We start from the raw sequence: 20,815 nt of genomic DNA, 5'->3' as shown, positions 1-20,815 counted from the left end.
TGCCCGGGAACTGGGGTTACTAACGGTTGTGAGTTGCTATGTTGGTGCTGGGAATCCAACTTGAGTCCTCTACAAGAGCAAAAAGCTGTTAACCTCTAAGTTATCTTTCCAGCCTCTAATAATTCAAATGTTTTCATTTCATATATCTGTCTGGGATTACATTTTATTTGTATAGCATTCATCCTACATGTGCAAGATCCTAGGCTTAATCGTTTGCAGTGGCAAAAACCAAAATTTTTTTAAACAAAAAAATATAGCCAAATGAAATGGTGTATGCATATAATGTCAAAACTTGAGAGGTTTGAAGAACTCCCAAGTTCATGGCCAGAGGGGCAAGTTAGTGAGACCTTGTCTTAAGAACAAAGGAAGAACAGGAAGAAAACAACAAACACATGTCTGATCCATGCCTACAACCTTGAAAAAAATTTTTTATTTTGGAAGTAATTTTTTTTATACTTTATGTGCATTTGTGGTTAAGTCACAATAAAAAAACAAAATTCTACAGGTTTTCATGATAGATTCAGAATACTAAAATCCCTAAAGCTAAAAACCAAGCTTTTCCCCTCATTGGTGACAAAATGTGAACTGAACTGATTTTAGTTTTAATTACCAGAATTTCTGTGAAATACGTTCAGCAAATCAGTGTCAGTTCATTCAATCAATACTATACTATTTAAAAGTTAAAAAAAAAAACAAAAACAAAAACAAAAACAAAACAAACCAACAACCCCCAAGCAAAACTTCTGGCATCAAGTGTTCTGATTATGGTTGGATGGTGATGCTCACCAATAATCTCAGTGCTAGGGAAGCAGAATTAGGTAGATCTCTATGAGTTCAAAGCCAGCCTGGTCTAAAGGGTGAGTTCCAGGACAGCCAGAACTACATAGAGAAACCCTGTCTCAGAAAAGCAAAAAGTCCTACATTACAGACTCAGAATTTTTGCTGTTACTGTATTGACAGTCTCATTACAGGACTTAAACTTGTTATCTTTCTGCTTCAACCTCCCAAGAACTTGAGATTACGGGAGTGTACTATAACTAGAACAGGAGTGCTGTTTTGAGTATTTGAAATAATAAATATTGTTTGTGAATGGTACTCTTTCCATTATGGGGATATGTTTCCATCCAGAATTAAGGACGCCATGTTGTCATATAACTTATTCTGTTTCCTTCTATAGTATATTTAATGTAAAATGTAGTTGCAAGGAAAAATACAGAATTAAGAACTGTTGTCTTTCTGGTCAAAGAAGCAAATTCAATATTCATCTTAAATGCAGTTTTGTGGTTTACATTGTCAAGTTTGAATAATCCAAAACTAGTGAAACTGAAAAGAAAGTAAAGGGATACAGGTTAACTGATACAGTGCTTGCCTAGTATACATCAAATTCTGGGTTCTATCCCAGAAGGCAGGGACAGAGCAATCAGAAGTCCAAGGTCATCCTTGACGGAATAGGAAGTTCAAAGTATATATCCTTCCCCTCAAAAAGAAAACAGAAAAGAAAGTCAACACTAGTTTCATAGCATAGAATCCTTTAACATATATCATCATTGCTATGAACAACCTTAAAATTACACTAGTAGGATGCACACATTTGTATCACTATGAAATATGATACTCTAACAATGTGGTAGAATTACTTATGAACACTTTATAAATCACAATAATAATTTATGAATGTTACTTGCTGTTTATATGGCAATGTAAATGTATTGGGCCACTAAATACCCAGGAAAGCAACATAAATTTACAATTTCTACTAGGCATCTAGCATATCATGAAGACCTGGACATAATTCCCAACACCAAAAACATAAAATAACAACTGGATACGGTGATATACTTCTCCAATTCTAGCACTTAGAAAAGCAAGCCAGTTGGTGGTGGCGGCGGCGGCGCACACCTTTAGTTCCAGCAGTTAGGAGGCAGAGTCAGGCAAATCTCAGTGAGTTCAAGGCCAGCCTGGTCTACAAAGTGATTTCCAGGACAGCCTGGATTGTTACACAGAGAAACCCTGCCTTGGGAAAAAAAAAAAAAAGAAAAAGAAAAGCAGGAGTTCAAAGGTCATACATAGCAAATTCTGAGCCAACTTGGGTTATATGAAAGAGAAAGAAACCACCTCTACCACATATATGTAAAATGTTTGAACAGAAAAAAAACACAAACTTGTTTTTCTTATCTATTCCCTAATTCTTCTCTCAAGTGAATAACTCTACCTATTGTCCCACATACAAGTAACAAACAATAGATTTGATAAAATACAAAAAAAATGCCAAGGACATATATAGCTCAGTAGGTTTAACTGCTTTTTAAAAAATGCACTCTCTCACAAACATACACATCAACAAATACACGCTAACAGTGTTATGAGGCTGAGGGTATTGCTTAGTACAGCACTTGCCTAACATGCACAAGGAGGGAGGGAAGGAGAGAGTGAGAGGAGGGGACACAAACAAGCTTTGGTGTTTGACACTATGACAATTTAACTGTATGTGAAAGACCATGTATTGTGTGGTACCTACCCTGTCTACCATCAGGAATGAGAAAGAAATAAGCATACTGTGATAGAACACAATTTAGGAAAGCAATATAAAATTAATTATAAACTTTTCTACAAATAAGTCCTGCCAATAAGTTTAACATATATAATTTAAAATTAAAATCCATAATGCTTACTGAGGATTTTTGTTAGTTTTGATTTTTGTTTTTCTTTTTGATACAGGGTTTCCCTGTTTAGCTCTGGCTGGCCTGGAACTCACTTTGAAGCCTGGAACTCACAGAGATCCTCCTGCCTCTGCCTGAGTACTGGGATTAAAGATGTGCTATTTTAACATAATGCTTCATATATCTAACTTAAATCTCACTAACACCTTGGGGTAGTTACTATCATTTTTTTTATAGATGAAAAGACAGGCTAATGGCCAATAAAAGAAAGAGTCAAATCTACTCATAACAGCTCCGACAGGTTGGTCTGGTTTTTCTTAAGTGTGTCATAATACCGCTAAAAAATCATTTTCAGACCTGATTTTTACAGTTCCACTGGCTTTCCTGTTACTTCTCTAATCATTCAACCATTTTCCTTCATAGATTCATTAAATGTATGCATGCACTGGAGGAGGGAGGCAGACCCGGGTGCTGCATCTGAGTGTATGGATGAACAGGTATGCCCAAGCATGTGAAGGCCTGAGGCCAACATTTGGTAGTTTCCTCAATAGCTATTTCTCCCTCCCTCCCTCCCTCCCTCCCCCCACCCAGGCATTCATTCATTCATTCTCTGTGTGTGTTCGAGAGTGGGTGAGTGTATGCACAAGAGTATATGCATTCTATAGCATAAGTTTTGAGGTCAGAGGACAACTTTTAGGAGTCAGTTCTCTTCCTTTCACCATGTCTGATCCCAGGAATCAAAAAAAGTTGTTACACTCAGCAGCAGGAGCCTTTATTTGCTGAGCCACCTCACTATCACCCCCTAATTTTGAGTTAGAGAATCTCACAGAACCTCAAACTCACTGATCTAGCTAGGATGACTGGCCAATGAACTGCAAGGATCCACCTGTCTCTGCCCCTCCCCCACCCCAGAAATTACAGCTCAACTTCTGTCAGTGCTAGGGATATGACCTCAAGTCCTCATGCTTGCACACCAAACACTCAACCAACTCTCCATCTCCAATTCATTTTTCTTAATATACTCCTTTATTAATTTAACAAATATTTTCTGAGGGACTCAAGGGTGGTGGTGGCTCAAGCCTTTAATCCCAGCACTTGGGAGGCAGAGGCAGGTGGATCTCTGTGAGTTCCAGGACAGGCTCCAAAACCAGAGAAATCCTGTCTCAAACAAACCAAACAACCAACCTTATCTAGTAACTTGCAATCATTCCTGACTCCTTTCTATCTCAATCTCCCTCTATATGCAGTCTGTCAGCAAATGTCAGTTTTATTTTCAAAACATAGTCATTTCTCACTACTTCAATAACTACTATTTAAGAATGACTTTGCTCTGTCAATAGTAGCAGTGTTTTTAATGATTTGATATACTGCAGAACTGTGCTTAAAGAAGTTTCAAATTTGGGCCAATCAAGATGGCTCAGCAGGTAAAAAAGGCAGCTGCTACTCAAGCCAGATGACCTGAGCTTGATCTCTCTAACAGTAGTCTCTGAAAGAACAGAAAATTCACGCTATGAACCCATGAAAGCTGTGACACCTGAACTCTCACCCTCTCATCTACACACACAGTAATAAAAAAAAAACTAAAATCAGACGGGTGGGGGTGCGCACCTTTAGTCCCAGCACTCGGGAGGCAGAGGCAGGAGGATCTCTGTGAGTTCGAGGCCAGCCTGTTCTAAAAATCCACACAGAGAAACCCTAAATCGGAGGGGAAAAAAAAAACTTAAAAAAAAAATCAGTTATCAAATGGCAATGGCTGTGCTTATTACACTTTATCAAACAAATCCAAAGAAGTTACAACTCCCTGAAATACATACTGCAATATAATCTGGTAGTCAATAGGATTAGAAGTTTTAACTTTATTTATTATCTTGTTGTATGTGTGTAAGGTATACACATAGGTGTGTGGGTGTCCTTCTATTCCACTTTCTCTGTCTTATTCCTTTGAGAGTTTCTGTGTCTGTTTATTTGTGTACGGTGGAGGACAACTTTTTAGGGAATCAGCTCTGTGGGTCCTAGAAATTGGCTTTAGGTCAATTACTCAGATTCACAGCAAGCCCCTTTACTTGCTGAGCCATCTCACAAGCCCACATAAAAAGAAACAAAAACAAAAAACAGGATCTCACTGTATATCCTTGGCTGCCTGGAACTTGCTATATATGCTGACCTGGACTCACAGAAATCTACCTGCCTCTGTCTCTGCCTCCATAATGCTGGAATTAAAGGTGTGCTCCACTAAGCGTAGTTCACTAGCTCATCAAAATATATGCCCAAAATGAAGCCAGTAATGTATTTGAGATGACAGAGTCAACACCCTGTTTTGATCATTATACAATATATGCATATACTGAAATAATATTATAATATATACAATTATCATGTCTACAGAAAACAAAGATTGTGAAAGGAAGATGGCAATGACAAGCTACAAACTTCTATAAATTTCTATGACACTACACTTTCCTATTTTTAAGTCTCACTTGGTGGTTTGATTTGTGTCTACCAGCACTCTAAATGTTGGTATCCCTTCGGGCCAGTCTTTTCCTACTCTAAATTCTGAGTATTAAATTACACCTGTATATGACGTTTAAACTCCAGACTTTATCAGAGCCTGTTCAATATTTTTTAAAAAGCCCTTTCCTCCAATCTCTGTAACTGTATTACCACCAGTTGCTCAAGTCAGAAACCTGACAGTCATCCTGAATTTTCTAGCTATCCCCAACTTTCAACCTAAACCAAAACTTAACCAATGGGATTATAGCCCATCCTCTTCAATTCCATTGCAACTGATGTTTAAAACTTTTTTTTAACATACTGTATTTTTAAACAAACAGTATTTTTAAAAATACAAAAAAAGGTTTCTAATTTCTTAATCTGTCTACCTTGTTTTCCCTCTGGGTTCAAATTATAGCCAAAAAGATGTTTTGGAAAATGCCATTTGTATACTTAAAACTATACTTTTTAAAATCTTCTTTCAGATATAAAACACTTCAATCCCAAATGTAACTAGTAACATGCTCAGCAGCACAGTAATTTAACACTGTGTAAACTGGGCATCTACAAGTTCAAGTTAGACCCAGAGCACCTTTGAACTATCATGTGCAAACAGGAATTGTTTTTAGAGCTCTTTGAAAAGTATATGAGATGGTACTTTACAGATCATCAAAGCTTACTTTTGGTTGTAACTGCTATTACCTATAGGGAGATTCACTATGCTACAAAACAGAACAAGAAACAAAACAAAACAAAAAAAAAAAAAAAAAAAAAAAAAAAAAAAAAAAAAAAAAAAAAAGAAACCCCAATACTGATAATACTTATGGTGTTTGTGCTCTACGTATTTTTCCCATCCATTAGAACATATAGTTACTTCTCTCTGTATGGCACTTTCTTTTCATCTCTGCCCAGATCTGCTCCAAATCAATTAAAAGTGCTAGGAATCAAATGCAGGGCATCAGGTTTGGTAAAAGTATCCTTGCCCACCCAGCAATCTTACTGTCCTCTATGAAAGTTTTCTGTGGAGGAACTAAAACCCTTGCTTATTGACAGAAATATAAAATGGTCTGATAATGTTGGAAAAGAGTTTGGCAGTTCTTCAAAGGTTAAGCAATTGCCATATGGCCCTGGCAATTTCACTCTTAGATACATGCCCAAGACAAATGAAAATATATGTGCACAAACATATATCTAAACCAAGGAATGTTAGCATAAAAAAGAATGCCAACTAGATGGATAAGAGTCTGCCTATAACAGCAGCATCTATAGAGTAAAGGCAGGAGGGTCACTCTGAGTTCCAGAATGATGCAGTCTACCATTATGCAAGTTCTAAGTTCCAGATCAGCCAGGGCTACATGGTAAGGTAGCCCAATAAATAAACAAATATATTTAAAAAGTGAGAACTGGAGAGATGGCTCAGTGGTTAAAAGCGCTTGTTGCTCTTGCAGAGGATCCAGGTTCAGTTCCTAGCACCCACATGGTGGTTCACAGCCATTTATAATTTCAATTCCAGGGGATCTAATGCCCTCTTCCAATGTCCATGTGCATGAGGTATAAACACACACGGAAGCAAACATTCATACACAAAAATAAACGTATTTTAAAAGTAATTTAAAACAAAGAACTTAGTACTGATAATATTAAAACATGGATGAACCTTCAGAACATGATAAATTAGTCAGTTCCATAAGACAATAGTGTACAATTCTACCTATAGGAAATATTTTAAAAAGATGTTCAGTGCTTAAAGGTCTCTTTGCTACCAAGCTTGATCACCTGAGTTCTATCTACCCTCTGGACCCATAGGGTGAAAGAAAAGAAAGTTGTCCTCTAACCATGTACTCCTCCCACCCCACCCCCAACATACACAGGTAATAAAAAATTTAAGACATATCTGTGTATGACAGCAAATTCAATACCAACACTTGGGAGGCAGAAGTAGGTAAGATTAGGAGTTCAGGGTCATCCTGAGGTTCATGGCACCTTGTATCAGCAAAACAAAAACAGACTGATATGCCAAGCATGGTAGCCCATGTCTTTAATTCCCAGAATGCAGGAGGAGGAGGCAGGTGCATCTCTGAGTTCCAGGCTAGCTTGGTTCACAGAGTGAGTTCCAGGACAGTCAGAGCTATACAGAGAAACCCTGTTTTTTTTTTTTTTTTTTTTTTTTTTGGGGGGGGGGAGACACCCAAAAAACAAAAGTCCATGCAGATATATAGAAAACAAATTTGTAGTTGCTGCTAGGGCAAATAGAGAACATGTGAGATAAGGAGGGACTGCTAATAGATACTGTGATGAAGTATGTTAAAATATTTTATATAGTGATTATGAAGTCTAGTTATAACTATGTAACTGTATTAAAAAGCCATTCATTTGTACATTTCAGTTAATTCCATTGATCCACCTAACTCTGCCCTCAGGTGTTGGGATTAGAGTTGTGTATCATCATGCCTGGCACTTGCCACAGATTTAATACCTTTCCTCTCTTTACCTTGGACAAATGCACCGTGCTGTACTGTAATACATTCATTAACAGGTCTCTTACACTGAAAAACTCTTGAAGGAAAAAAAAAAATCTTTTTCCTTACCCCTAAGCTCAATGTTATTAAATGAAAAAAAAGATATCTGATGAGTCAAATTCAAGTACTTCACAGAAAGAAGTTTTTCCTACTTTACACAGAAGCAGAATATGGAAGGCCTGTATGGTAGTGTATACATTTAATCCCAGGATGCAGGAGGCAAAGGAAGGCAGATCTCACAGAGATCCAGGCCAGCAAGGGCTACAAAGGGAGACCTTGTCTCAAAGTAAATATAAATAAACTCAATTAAAGGGTTGAGAGAGACTAGGAGATTTCTCATCATCTCATGTCAGTGCTGGTCTTGCACTGACATGGTGGTTTACAACCATGACACCCTTTTACTCCTGTAAAAGTCCTTTTCAATTAGTAGATTCGATAGTGCAAAGAGATAATTTATTTGATATGATACTGCATGTTGACATAAGTGGTTATTCACTTGGGAGAAAAAAGTCAGATGCATTCTTTATGTCCTTAAAATAATAGACTGGAGAGATGGCTCATCAGTTAAAGCACTGGCTGCTCTTCTAGTGGATCAATGTTTCCAAGTACCCACCTGGCCACTCACAACCATTTGAACTCCATTCCAGGCTATCATCCAACACTTTTGGCCTCCACAGTCACCAAATACTCATGTGATACACAGACACACATGCAAGCCAAGCACACATACATATAAAATAAAAAGTTAGTAATTTTAAAGTACTTGCTAAGGATAAACAAAGACCTGGGGGCTTCACCTCTAACACTGGAAAATTAATAACTTAGCAGAGGATGATGAATTATATCCCTGTGCACAAATGAGTACAGCAAATTCAAGGCCAGCCTCAGTTGCTGAATGAAGCCTTTTTTCAAAGATAAACAAGTAAAATGAACATAGTTCTTAGCTTCTTAGAAGTGATTCTATCTTGTGATATATTAGTTAACATATTTTTTCAGAGTTGTCTATTAAGAGAAACATGTTAACTAACATATCACAAGACAGTGTAATACACATGTCCAAAGTGGAGAGAGGAGAAAGGTATTAAATACCTTGGGTGTCTCAGACATGGCAACACACACCTCTAATCCCATGTTCTGATGACAGAAGCAGGAGGATTGGTACAAATTAAAAGCTAGCCTGGTTTATAGCCAGTTTCCAGGCTAGTCAGGGGTACCTTATCTCAAAAACAAACAGAAAAGGTTATCTGTGGGGGGAAAGAAAATTAAGGGAGTCAGAGTCCCTGGAACAGGAGTTACAGAGAGTTGTGAGCCACTACATTAGAAACAGAACCTGGGTTCTCTGCAAGAGCAAAAAGTACTCTTAATCACTAAGCCACCTGTCCAATTCCCCCTTATGGTTTTTTGTTTTTTTACAGTAACAGATTAGCAATGCAAACTTTAGAATTGTATTATATGCTATTACCTACAAGTAAGTGGCTTTTTTTTTTTTTTTTTTTTCTTCTTCTTCTTCTTCTTTTTTTGAGGCAGGGTTTCACTTACTCTGGCTGTCCTGGAACTCAGTAGTTCAGACTGGCCTCAAACTCAGAAAATATGTCTACCTCTGCCTTCCAAGTGCTGGGATTAAAGGTGGTTGTGTCTACACCCAGACCAATTAACTGACTTTAAAAATTACCTTTTTAAAGTGTGTGTTATTTTTAACTAACAGAAGGAAAAAAATACTTGTTAATGTGAACAAAATCCTTACTTTGTTCTATAATTACTTGACTTTTTCTTCCTCAAAATTAAACATACATACACATAATAAGCTTCTTCAATAAAAAAGTAATTGCTCATTATTATCTCTTTCTGCATCTGAACACTAACCTCCCATTCTATTATCACTTAGTTGGATATGAAATCTTTGCTTGTCTTCGGATTGTCTCTGAAAGCATGTACATGATGTTCACCCAGTGGTTATTCTACAAGACTGACTCAAGAGCATTCAGCCCCATTTTTTTTTTTTTTTTTTTCCCGGATTTCTGTGTAGCCCTGGCTGTCATAAAACTACTATGTAGATCAGGCTGTCCTTGAGCTCAGAGATATATGCCTGCCTCTACCTCCCAAGTCATGGCGTGTACCACCACTGTCTGGCTTGAGCCCAAGTTTTCAAACATTATTCATTTCTTCTTTTCAAAGACAATCTTTTAAATTTTTTTCATTTTGCCCTGTTGGGCTTAATCAGGAAATATTTAAACTCTGGAGTTTTCATTTTCAGCAGAGGTGAATTAGGAAGTTTACCAATTACACTAAGAAGCCAAAACAAAACTAATTTATAATTGATACACTGTCCTTGAAGCAAAACTGAGCAAGAGTGACTAGGTCTGAAGTACAGAAAAAAGAATAAAATGCAGAGCCAAAGATTATGTCAACAACTCATGCCTTATTTACTATGGGACTAAAATATACAGTATAACAAAAGATAGGGACCATAGTCATGAATGAAGATAGCTCAGAGGGTAAAGGTCCTTGGAGCTAACTAATCCTAATAACACTTTAAGAGAACAACTTCTGAAAATTATCCTGACTTCCACATGTGTATTTCAGCATGTTGTACAAACATACACACTAAATAAGTAAATATATACAACTGTAAAAAAGAAAATAATGAAATATTAATTGTTGTTAGAACTGGTATTCATCTTAGCTAAAGTATAACTGTCAGCCATTTTATTGGGAAATATATTTAACAATCTCTTGAGGTCAAGAATCCCAAACCCACCTGAGCAAGATCCCATCTCAAAAAACAAAAACTATGCAAAGAATATCTTTAATCCCAGCATTGAAGAGACTGAGGCAGAAGGATCAAGTTTAAGACAAAACTTGGTTAAATAGTGAGTTTCAGGTGAGCCTCAACAAAGAATGAGATCCGTATAAAAATGAATTTAGGCAAATGACTAATTCTACTCTAAGAGTTAACCACTAAAAATGTCTGTTTTCATTTTCTTGCTTTTTGCTCACCATGGGTTGTAAGGTAGGTAACAAAACCCAAAAGTACAATTCCCCAACTACCCATACATAGTGCTCACCATCAGAATTTCAAAATCAAAACAACATGTATTTCATTTTTGTACATAGCAAATTGCCTTGAGACTGAACAATTCAGCTCTCATTCAATGTCTCCAATGCCAACTCATCTCTCTGTGTAATTGGATTCCACTAGAAAATGTTTTTAAAGTCTTGTCAGTATGACTAAAACAATAAAAAAGCATCAACATATTATTTGTCATGACAATTTGATAAAAGCTGACAAGCTTTTCTAACTAATATGCAAACATCTAAAAACATCATGTGAATTTCTATTTACCTCAGTTTTTTTCTTAGTTGGGAGAGAATTCCCTACTGGCAAAATAGGTCAGAAGTACTGGTCTAGGTAATTTAATTCCAATGACCATCAGATAGAATATTTTAAGAGTTATATGAACCTATCTATGGAGAATAATTTTCAGTGTAAGAATGAAAGAGTAGCTGGGTGTTGGTGGCTCATGCTTTTAATCCCAGCACTTGGGAGGCAAAGGCAGGTGGATTTCAGTGAGTTCGAGGCCAGCCTGGTCTATAGAGCAAGTTTCAGGACAGCCAGGGCTACACAGAGAAACAAACGAACAAAACAAAACAAAAACCAAACCAAAACAAAACCAAAACAAAACAAAAAAGACAAACAAACAAAAACAAAACAAAAAACAAAAAACAAAAAAAAACAAAACAAAACCAATGAAAGAGTAGTGGCAAAAGAGATGGCTGTGGTTAAGAGCACTGGCTGCTCTTCCTGAGAACCTGAGTTCAGTTCCCAGTACCCATGAGGGAGCTCGTAATCATCTAACTCAACTCCAGATCAGACACCCACTTCTGACTTACATAGGCACCCAATGTACAAGTGATAAAGACACACATGCAGGAAAAACATTTATACACATAAAAATTGTCTTTAAAAAATAGACTGGGTGTGGTGGTACACTCGGAGGCAGAGGCAGGTGGATCTCAGTGAGTTCAAGGCAAGCCTGGTCTAGAGAATGAGTTCCAAGACAGCCAGGAATACACAGAGAAATCCTGTCTCGAAAAACCAAAACAAGAAAAAAACAAAAAACAAACAAACAAACAAACAAAAAAAAACAACAAAGAGGAAGGGAGGGAGAAAAAGGAAAAAAGATTTCTGAGGCAGGCATGGTAGTACATGCCTATAATCTCAGCACTTGAAAGGTATAATCAGTAAGACCATAATCTAGGTTTCAGGCCAACCCCAGTTACATGAGACTCTATACAAAATAAGAAAATCTAAACCATGGAACTATTAAGGTGACAATAAGTATAGCGGTTAGTACCTTCACACAAAGAGACAGAAGCAAGAGTGGAAAAGTAGCTCAACTGATGAAGTGCTTACACTGCAAGCATGAAACCCTGTGTTTGATCCCCAGTGCCAATGTAAAACTAACTGCCAGGTGTGGTGTCTGCTTGTGACCTCAGTGCTAGGGATATGGCAACAGTTAGGTAGATCTCTGGAGCTATCAGCTAGCCAGACAGCCTAGCCTACCAGTTGAGTGCCAGGCCAGTAAGAGAGCCTCTTTGAAAGATAAGATAGCAACTGAGAAGGAATGATTCTTGAAGTTGTCCTTGCACTTCCACATACAGATACATATGTGCATATGCATATGTGCACACAAAGAACTTTGAGAAAAATTATAAGATCTAACAGCACAAGTCAAAACAAAATAATAGACTACTATGAAGAAAATCTCCTTTTTCTGTGGCAACAAGGTTTAAAGTATCTCATTCTTCTGGAAGACTGACAGGAGACCATACAGAAGATTACATTAAGGCTCTATATATAGTGCCTTTAAAATACTCAAACTGGGGCTGGGAAGAGCTCAGCAGTTAAGAAAACGTGTTGCTCTTACAGTGGACCAGCACCACATTGGGTTGTTTACATACATCTATAACTATAACTCCAACTCCAGGGGGATCTGATACCTCTTCATTTTCTTCTGGCCTCTGAATAGCAACCCCCCCTCTCTCTCACACACACACAGACCAAATACATACATACATATGAAATAATAATTCCTTAAAATACTCAGACCAACAAACAGCAATATGAAGTTATTTTTTTTTTTAGACTTCCAACTATACAAACAGTCGGACTTCTCCACTATGCCCAAACACATGGGCAGAAATGGAGATGACCAATTCTTTATTAGTAAAGTATAGAAGAAACCTCAGAGTAAAGCTAATGGAACTGCTAATACTGTAAAGCCAATACCCTGCAAGATATTTGGAAGTTCTGCCATGTATTTTAGGACACAATGAAAAAACTGAACATGATCCCTTTCCACTCCTGTTTTGTTTTGCTTTGCTTCAAACAGGGTCTTGCTCCAGCAGGCCTTTTACTAGATTGTCTGGGTCCTTTCCCATTACTGCACCTTAAAAACTAGAACCACTTTTTTGTGACTTAAAGTATTTGTTTTGTTTTTGAGACAAGATCTTGATATGCTGCCTAGGTTGACTTCAAACTCATGGTAAACTTAAGTAATCCGCCTATGTAGCTCAAGATAGCTCAGACCTCTTTAATTCCAGGACCTGGGATGCAGAGGCAAGATGACTTGTATAAATAAATTTGAGACTAATCTGAACTACACTGTGAATTCCAGGATACTGACCACCCCCCAAATTATTATTAATTATTAAGTATCTGAAATACACAAGGGACAAAGCACGTATGCACACATGCGTTTGTGTGTGTGTGTGTGTGTGTGTGCACATACACAATGAATGAAGTAACATCATGGACATACTCATTAAACATTGGAGAAAATATAAACTTTTTACTTTACAGTGAATTACATTCTAATACAAAATAAGAGACAGGAAGGGAATGGAAAGATAGCTCAGCACTTGTAAGAGCACTTGTTGCTCTTCCAGAGGGCTCTGGTTCCTTCCATTCTCAGCAGCCACACAGTAACTACCAACCTGTGTTCTCCAGATCCAAGGCCCTTTTCTCACCTCTATGGACACCAGGAACACACAAGTTATACATGCATATATACAGGCATTCGTATACATAAAACAGAATAAATCTAAGGAAAAGACAAAACATTTTTACTAAGATCCTCCATTCTATCCTGTTAAAATACCTTCTCCAAAATAAGTTAAGTGCCTTTCTTAATACTCTGCTCTTTAAAAAAAAAAAGACACTACTCATTTTTAATTTCTAATAGTAGATTCACTGGTAGTTGTCAAATTATTTTTATATCCAAAAGGGTTTTTGCATTTACATACACCCCAAAAAATGGTAGCAAGATCTTTTTACAGAAGTTTCCAACAGGTAAACATAGAAGTGCCATCCTGGGATCAAACAATGAATCAAGGTAGGCCTGGTGACAAATGTGCCACAGAGACACACTCCAGACCAAAGCAAGAAATTCAATCCGTGTTTGCTTCCTTACATCAGATGCACATGTTTTGTTTTTAAAGACATGTTCTCATTACACTTTGTAGACAAAGCTGGCTTTGACCCCACAGAGATTCACCTGCCTCTGCTTCCCAAATAGTGGTAGGCATGCTCGAGCACAGCCAGCAAAAAGGCACTTAAAAAACAAAAGAACATTTATTACTTTTATATTCACATATGTATGCCTAGATGAGTTTATGTGCACCACGTTCATCTAAGAGCTTGGAGAGGCCAGAAGAAAGTGTTGGAACCCCTGGAACTATACTTAAGGGCAGTTGTGAACCCCCATTCTAGTACTAAGAACCAACCCTGGTCTTTTGCAAGACCAGTGCCCTTAACTGAGCTATTTATTCAGGCCCTGAAAACATTTTTTAAAATATAGCCTTACATGCAATATTGCATTTTATAGCTTTGTAAAAATAAACAGGGCAGAAATATAACTCACTTGTTTCAAAAGCCTGCAGACCTGACTCAGAATCCAAACTATGCAAAGATGGAGGGAGACCAACTCCACAAAGTTGTTCTCGGACTTCCATTTGTACACTATGGCAAGAACAACCTCCCAACACATAAAAACTAAGTTTTAATTAAAATAATAAATACTAGCAAAGACCCTTTGCAATCAAGTTGCAAAATCTCAATTCCTCCTCCTAGTCTGGAGGGTCCTAAACATTATACAAGTCATAAATTCAATTGGATTAAAATTTCTAGAACAGAGACTACACATATCATTCATCTTAAGTGTTTCCCACATAGTAGTAATGAAACATGTAAACTAAACAACAAAAGTAATGAAACTCAAAAAAAAAAAAAAAAAAAAAAAAAAAACCAGAATGGGGGGGGGGGAGAGCTTCAAACATACAACTGGAAAAAAAGATTCAAGAATGGGGATATAAGGATGTTGCAAAAGAAACCCAAAGATGCTTCTGCTACATTACATACACTTATCAAATATAATTCACAATTATTTACCATACATTTGGAGAAAAAAGATTCTATTTTTCTATTTTGGTTTTTTGAGAACAACTCACTCTACAGCCATGCTGGCCTAGAACTCACTATGTAGTTCAGGATGGCCTTGAATTTGTAATAATCTTTCTGCTTTTCTAAATGTTCTAATGAATCACCATGCCTGACAATTTTAAATTGACCATGCCTGGCAAATTTAAAACCATGATCCTAAAGTTCTCCTGGTGAGACATTCAAGTACTCTCACAGCCTTCGCCTTCAAACTTATACTGACATCTCTACTCCAAAACAAAATTTAAGGGGAAAGTGGGTGTCTCAAACAAGACCTGAATAAAAATTGGTTCTATCTCATTACAAATTAAATTCCTGAAAGTATATACATACTAGCAGAGTGTGATGGCACATGCTTTTAATCCTAGCACTCAGGAGGCAGAGACAGGTGGATTTCTGTGAGTCTGAGGCCAGCCTGGTCTATACATCAAATTCCAGGACAGCCAAGGCTACATAGTAAGATTCTAATTCAGAAAAACCAAAGTATATACATAATTCATGTGATTGTACTGATGCTCATTTTTTAATGTAGGGTCTCTATTTCTTCAGATTCTCAGGATGTATATGTACTCATACATACACATACACATACACACACACACACATACATATATATATGAGTATACATTTTATATATATTTATATACACAAACACCACTAATCTAGACTAATAAGAGTTGAGTTAATTCAAAGACTCCTCAAATTCATAGAGGAATATTAATACAAAGTAGCCTTTCGAAGAATTCCTACAGTCCAGCCAAGAAGTTCCAATATCCAAAGGCACATATCAATAACTCTGATCCCAAAAATAATTTACTCATAAATGCCAAAAGAAACTGCCAAAGAAGCCAGGCAAGTTGGCTCATGCCTGTAATCCCAGAAGGCTGTGGCAGGAAGATTACAATCCTCAAATTTAAGGAAAGCATGGCCACATAATGAGTTCTGGGCCAGTTTGAGCTTTTAGACTGAGACCTATTCCAAAAATACAACAAAAGGAAAATGTTAAAGAAAGTAAACTCTAGTACAACACATCATCCTGCTGGATGATCTTATGCCTGTGCCCTTCTACATTAAAGTGGGCAACCTAAATTCTTTCTAAATTAAATAGGTTTTTTTAATCTTTTAAAAGAAGTGTGTGAAATTAAATAGGCTTTTAAATGTTTAAAAAGGTGTGTGTGTGTGTGTACATCATGGATCAGCAAGGCCAGAAGAGGGTGCTGGGAACTGAACTTGGGTCCTCTGAAAGAACAGTGCATGATCTTAACCACTGAGCCTTATCTCCAGCCCCTTATTTTGCTTTCTAAGATAAAGTCACCTGTATCCCAAGCTGACTTTAAACTTGTGAAGCATAGGCTAGGCTTGAACTCAGGATCCTCCTGCCTCAGCTTCCAGAATGCTGGAATTACAAGTGTGAGCCACCACACTCAGGCTGAATAGGCTTTTAAAGAAATATTCGTGGTTTCAATTAAACAGAGTTATTTGCTCTCTCAACAACAGTTAATCAACAAATTTCAATTATTTTACCCCAAGACAGGGATCAATTAGTAAGTACCCAATCATTTTTGTTGTTGTTGTTAAATGAGTCAAAGTAGATCTTTTCTCTTGTAAACATAAAGCTAAACTGCCCAGATGGGAGTGTGGCTCAGTGGTAGAATGCTTGCTGGCAGCTTTAATGCCTTGGGTTTAATCACCCAGATACACCCCCCCCCCAAAAAAAAACTGAATCAGCAACAAACAACAGCTACCCTGATACAAATTAGGCTGTGGAAGTGTTTCAGTTATCAGACATACACACTACACTATCAGAAATGCTCTGCTAGCTCTGTAAACATAAAACAGTTAAAATACCTATCTCGTATATGTCAAACGGCAAGAAAAGTGTATACTCTATACATGTTTGACACTTTAGGCTCTCACAAGCATAATCCAACCATATGCCTCCTTTCCAAATACACTTGTATTTGCCAATAACAATCTCCTGAGACACTATGATATGGACAATACATTACTAAGTTAGAAATCAAAATATCTTGTAGTCCCAACTTTGCCACTAATTTAATATGTGACCTTGGAAAAGTACCTCTCCATGCCTCAATTTCCTATCATTTTCAGGGTTTTAGGATTAGAAGGAAACTGAAAGCATTCTGAATATACAAACCTTATGCTAACATAAGCACCACTATAAATCGACACGGCCTTATTCTCAGCCTAATTGCTCTGAGGATGATGTTCTGTGCTTTCATATGTATACAACTGACTCTATTCAAAGGCACAAACTATGTTAAGTTTCTTCCCTTCCTGACCCTAGCCTGCATGTTGTTTTATCTAGTATGCTAAAATACATGTACACTATCGACCTGGAGGACACGTCCCAACATTTGTTTTAAAACAATCTAACTTATAAAGAGAACTCGATTACACTCCCACAACCGCAGTCAAACTCCTGAGTACTTTTCATCTTTGCATATACACACATAAATACAGCAGCTATAAAACAACAGACCATCTGGTCTTCAAGACCCAAAACATTTCTTTCCAAGTACAAACTAACCAGTGACACTTACTAAACTTATTAACACTCGGATCACTATGTCATGTCTGCATATAGTTCCGCCTTTAGAGAACACACAGAGTTTGTTATACAGGTAAAGTATCGTCTGAAGATCATCTTCTCCCTTGCCTCTTCTGTCCCTTACACTGACACAAACTGGATCTTGGAAGAATGCTCCAATCAGGCCTACTACACAAACTAACCTGTCAGGGGCACAGCCGACTCCGCCTCCACTCGCTTACTTTCCCGTCCCCCTCCCCCAAACCAGGAGCCCGCCGGTCAGGGACACCCCGTTACCCCGCCTAGAGGGACTTCCCGGTAAGCTCAGGATCCCTTTCCCTCCTCTCCCCTCCCCCATCCTCACCCCGCTCTCCCGGAGGTCCAGGTCCGGGAGGTGACAGTGGATCACGGGAAGCCAAGGAGAGAGTACTTGGGCCTTCAAAGGCCTGCTCACACCGCACTACTCACCGTGAGAGGCCGAGTGCAGGCAAGTGGGGAGAGGGGGTGGCAGCCTGTCGCCTCGGCTTCTCCGGGTCCACACCGCAACCCTCCCGCTTGTCAGGGGGCGGCCAGCGGGTAAGCGGACCGGCGGAAACGCGAGAGGAGAAGCCAAAGGCGTAGATCGGAAAGGGGAAACCGAGGGAAGGCGGGTCCGATACCCGAGACCGGGAACGTCTCCCCCTCCGCAAAGCGAACCCAAAATGGCGGCGGGAGCGGCAGCGGCGGCGGCGGCGGTGGCGGCGGTGGCGGCGGCAGCAGCTCTGGGGAGGGAGGGAGCGAGCGAGCGAAGGGCGCCTTGTACCCCCCCCCCGCGCGCGCCTCCCACTCCTCCCTCCGCTCGGCGCGCTCTCCCCGCCGTCCCCCCTCACCCGACTCCGGACGCGCAGCGCGCACGCCCGCCGGCACGCTTCCGAGTGTCTGGACTGGTCGCGAGCTGCGCCCTCCGACCACCGCCTCCCGCCGCCCCGAGCCGGCAAGACCGGCGCGCTCCCTCCGGGGCGCCCGCTCGCGCGCTCCCGACTCCCTCTAGGCCCTCACGCGTACCTTCGGCGGCGCGAGCCCCAGCCTCCTCCTCCTCCTCCTCCTCGGCTCGCCTCCCTCCCTTCCCCGCCCCCACGGCTACCAACGGCAGCCACGGCCGCCGCCGCCTTCGCCCCCACCCCTCGAGCGTGCGCCTCCCACAATCCCCCCCGCGGGACGTTCCATTGCGCGCGGCGGCTGCCGGGGCAGGGGAGAAGAGGACCGGCCACGGCGGCTGCGGCTTGCCACGGCGACAGGAGTCGCTGGCGTAGCGAGCGGAGAGACTTGGGCACCGACCTCCTGGAACCGGCCGCCGCGGCGCCGAGACTCGCTGCCCGCTTCCGGCCGCAGGGCCGGCGGCGCGGTGCCCCTCCGCTGGGCTGTGGTTGGAGCCGCGGAGACTGCGCGTTTGGTAGCTTCCTGCCACACGGCCCGAGTTTGCTTCGCGGTCGCAGGACGGCTGCCTCGGATCCAGCTGCTGACGGCGTGTGCTGGTGGCCGCGGCGGGAGTACTGGAGGTGGACTCACGGTGAGGGGACTGAGCCGCACTGGGGATGCGATGATGGAGGGAAAGGAGCGTGTATCCGAGCCGCCCCGAGGTAGGGAGTGAGGCCAGCAGAGAGAGGGCTTCCTCCAGACCCAGGGCTGCGGACCTGGGACCGGAGGAAAAACTGGCACAGAAGGTCTGTTTTTATGTTAACGCAATTTAACTTAGTTGAGTTCAAACGGGTACCTATCCGCTACGGTGTTTGTGTGCTCCTCGCGCACTTCTCAAAGATTGTGCACACTCAGTTTTCAACTGGCAACCTGATGTGACAGCAGTGGTTCTCAACCTTCCTAATGCTGCGACCCTTGAATGCAGTTCTCCTGTTGTGGTGACCCAAACAAAAAATTCTTTTCGTTGGTACTTCATAACTTTAATTTTGTTACTGTTATGAATAGAGATATAACTATTATATGATATGCAGAATATCTCATAGGCGACCCTTACGGGTCGTTCCATTCCCAAAATGGTTGCGACCCCCTGGTTGAGAAACTGTGTAGAGTCTAAAGAAACCATGCACTCCGAATTTGTTTCTGGACTTGATTTTCTGTGGCCTTCGAGTTACTCTTCTAAGTTACTTATGGGACAGTGGGCGTAAAAATTAACTAACCCCAAAATATGCCTCCAGGGTTGGAGTATGAAATAATAAGATAATGTATGTAAAGTAGAATTCGCCCCAAGGCACGGGGAAAATGCAGAATATTGTTATCATTTACCACGCTGTTGATGTTGATAAGACTTGTAGGTGTAATTGGTAGTTTGCATTCTGTTCATTCAACCTGTTGGTTAAACAAGACCTATGGCATTCCTTGGCTGCTAATATTTGTTTCTCAAAACTGCATTGATATTTGATGGCTGAATTCACAACTATGGAATGTTAAAACCCCAGTGTTTGATCTACCTATTTTTAGTATCTCACAAAAAGCAAAGCAAAATTTTAGAGAAATGATCTACTTGAGTTTCCCTTCTTATCTGGGAATTCTTGCATTTGTGATTTGGGGAAGTTTTAAATATTCCATTCCATTTATCTACAAGACCCCAAAAGTCTTTTGGGGGAAAGTGAGCAATAGAGTGTCTTTTGAGATAGTCTCTTTATCCCAGGCTTGCCTGGCACTCTGATAGCCATCTTCTTAGGCTCCCTGGTAATTGGATTACAGGCATGAGCCCTCACACCTGCCTTTCAGGTGATCAAACATTCACCTATTACCTGTATGGGTCAGGATTTGTCTTATGTTTCCTTCGAGTTACAGAAAAAAAAATCAGCCTTACTTATCTTACTGTGTAATTACTTTTGTTAACCAAGCTCTAGCTGATTAATGGAGCCCAACTAGGTTTATACTCATTCTTCCTTAATAGCTTCACGTGTACAAGTTTGTAAGCGTGGGCCTGTGTGTTCTTGCATGCAGACTGTCTTGACTTCTTTATAAGTTTTCGTAGTCTGTTTTAGAGTAAATGGAAATATTAAAAAAGTGTCACATATTTAAATACTAGAACTTACCAAGTGAAAGGTTGTAATCTCAACACTCGGAGGTG

General features: G+C 39.8%; 2 protein-coding genes across 14 annotated transcripts in view; one reads left to right on the top strand and one right to left on the bottom strand.

Moving 5' to 3' along the window:
* Ash1l (ASH1 like histone lysine methyltransferase) overlaps positions 1–18,799 on the bottom strand; it is a 146,711-nt gene extending 127,912 nt beyond the window's left edge. For 7 of the 9 annotated variants that reach the window (XR_007835411.1, XR_007835410.1, XR_007835412.1 and 4 more), the window contains exon 1: positions 18,187–18,336. The gene's annotated coding sequence lies outside the window, so the exon portion shown is untranslated. Of the gene's footprint in view, positions 1–18,186; positions 18,337–18,587; positions 18,724–18,762 lie in introns of those variants that run through there. The other 2 variants (XM_051198831.1, XM_051198830.1) reach the window with 2 other exon arrangements.
* Dap3 (death associated protein 3) overlaps positions 17,941–20,815 on the top strand; it is a 28,300-nt gene continuing 25,425 nt past the window's right edge. The window contains exon 1 of one of the 5 annotated variants that reach the window (XM_051198837.1): positions 17,941–18,036. The gene's annotated coding sequence lies outside the window, so the exon portion shown is untranslated. Of the gene's footprint in view, positions 18,037–18,153; positions 18,295–19,210; positions 19,422–20,815 lie in introns of those variants that run through there. The other 4 variants (XM_051198840.1, XM_051198839.1, XM_051198838.1 and 1 more) reach the window with 4 other exon arrangements.

Source organism: Phodopus roborovskii, unplaced genomic scaffold (genome assembly GCF_943737965.1).
Source record: "Phodopus roborovskii unplaced genomic scaffold, PHOROB, whole genome shotgun sequence".
Taxonomy (NCBI): Eukaryota; Metazoa; Chordata; class Mammalia; order Rodentia; family Cricetidae; genus Phodopus; species Phodopus roborovskii.
The sequence above is the reverse complement of the archived record's forward strand: the minus strand, read 5'-3'. Positions and strand labels throughout refer to the sequence as shown.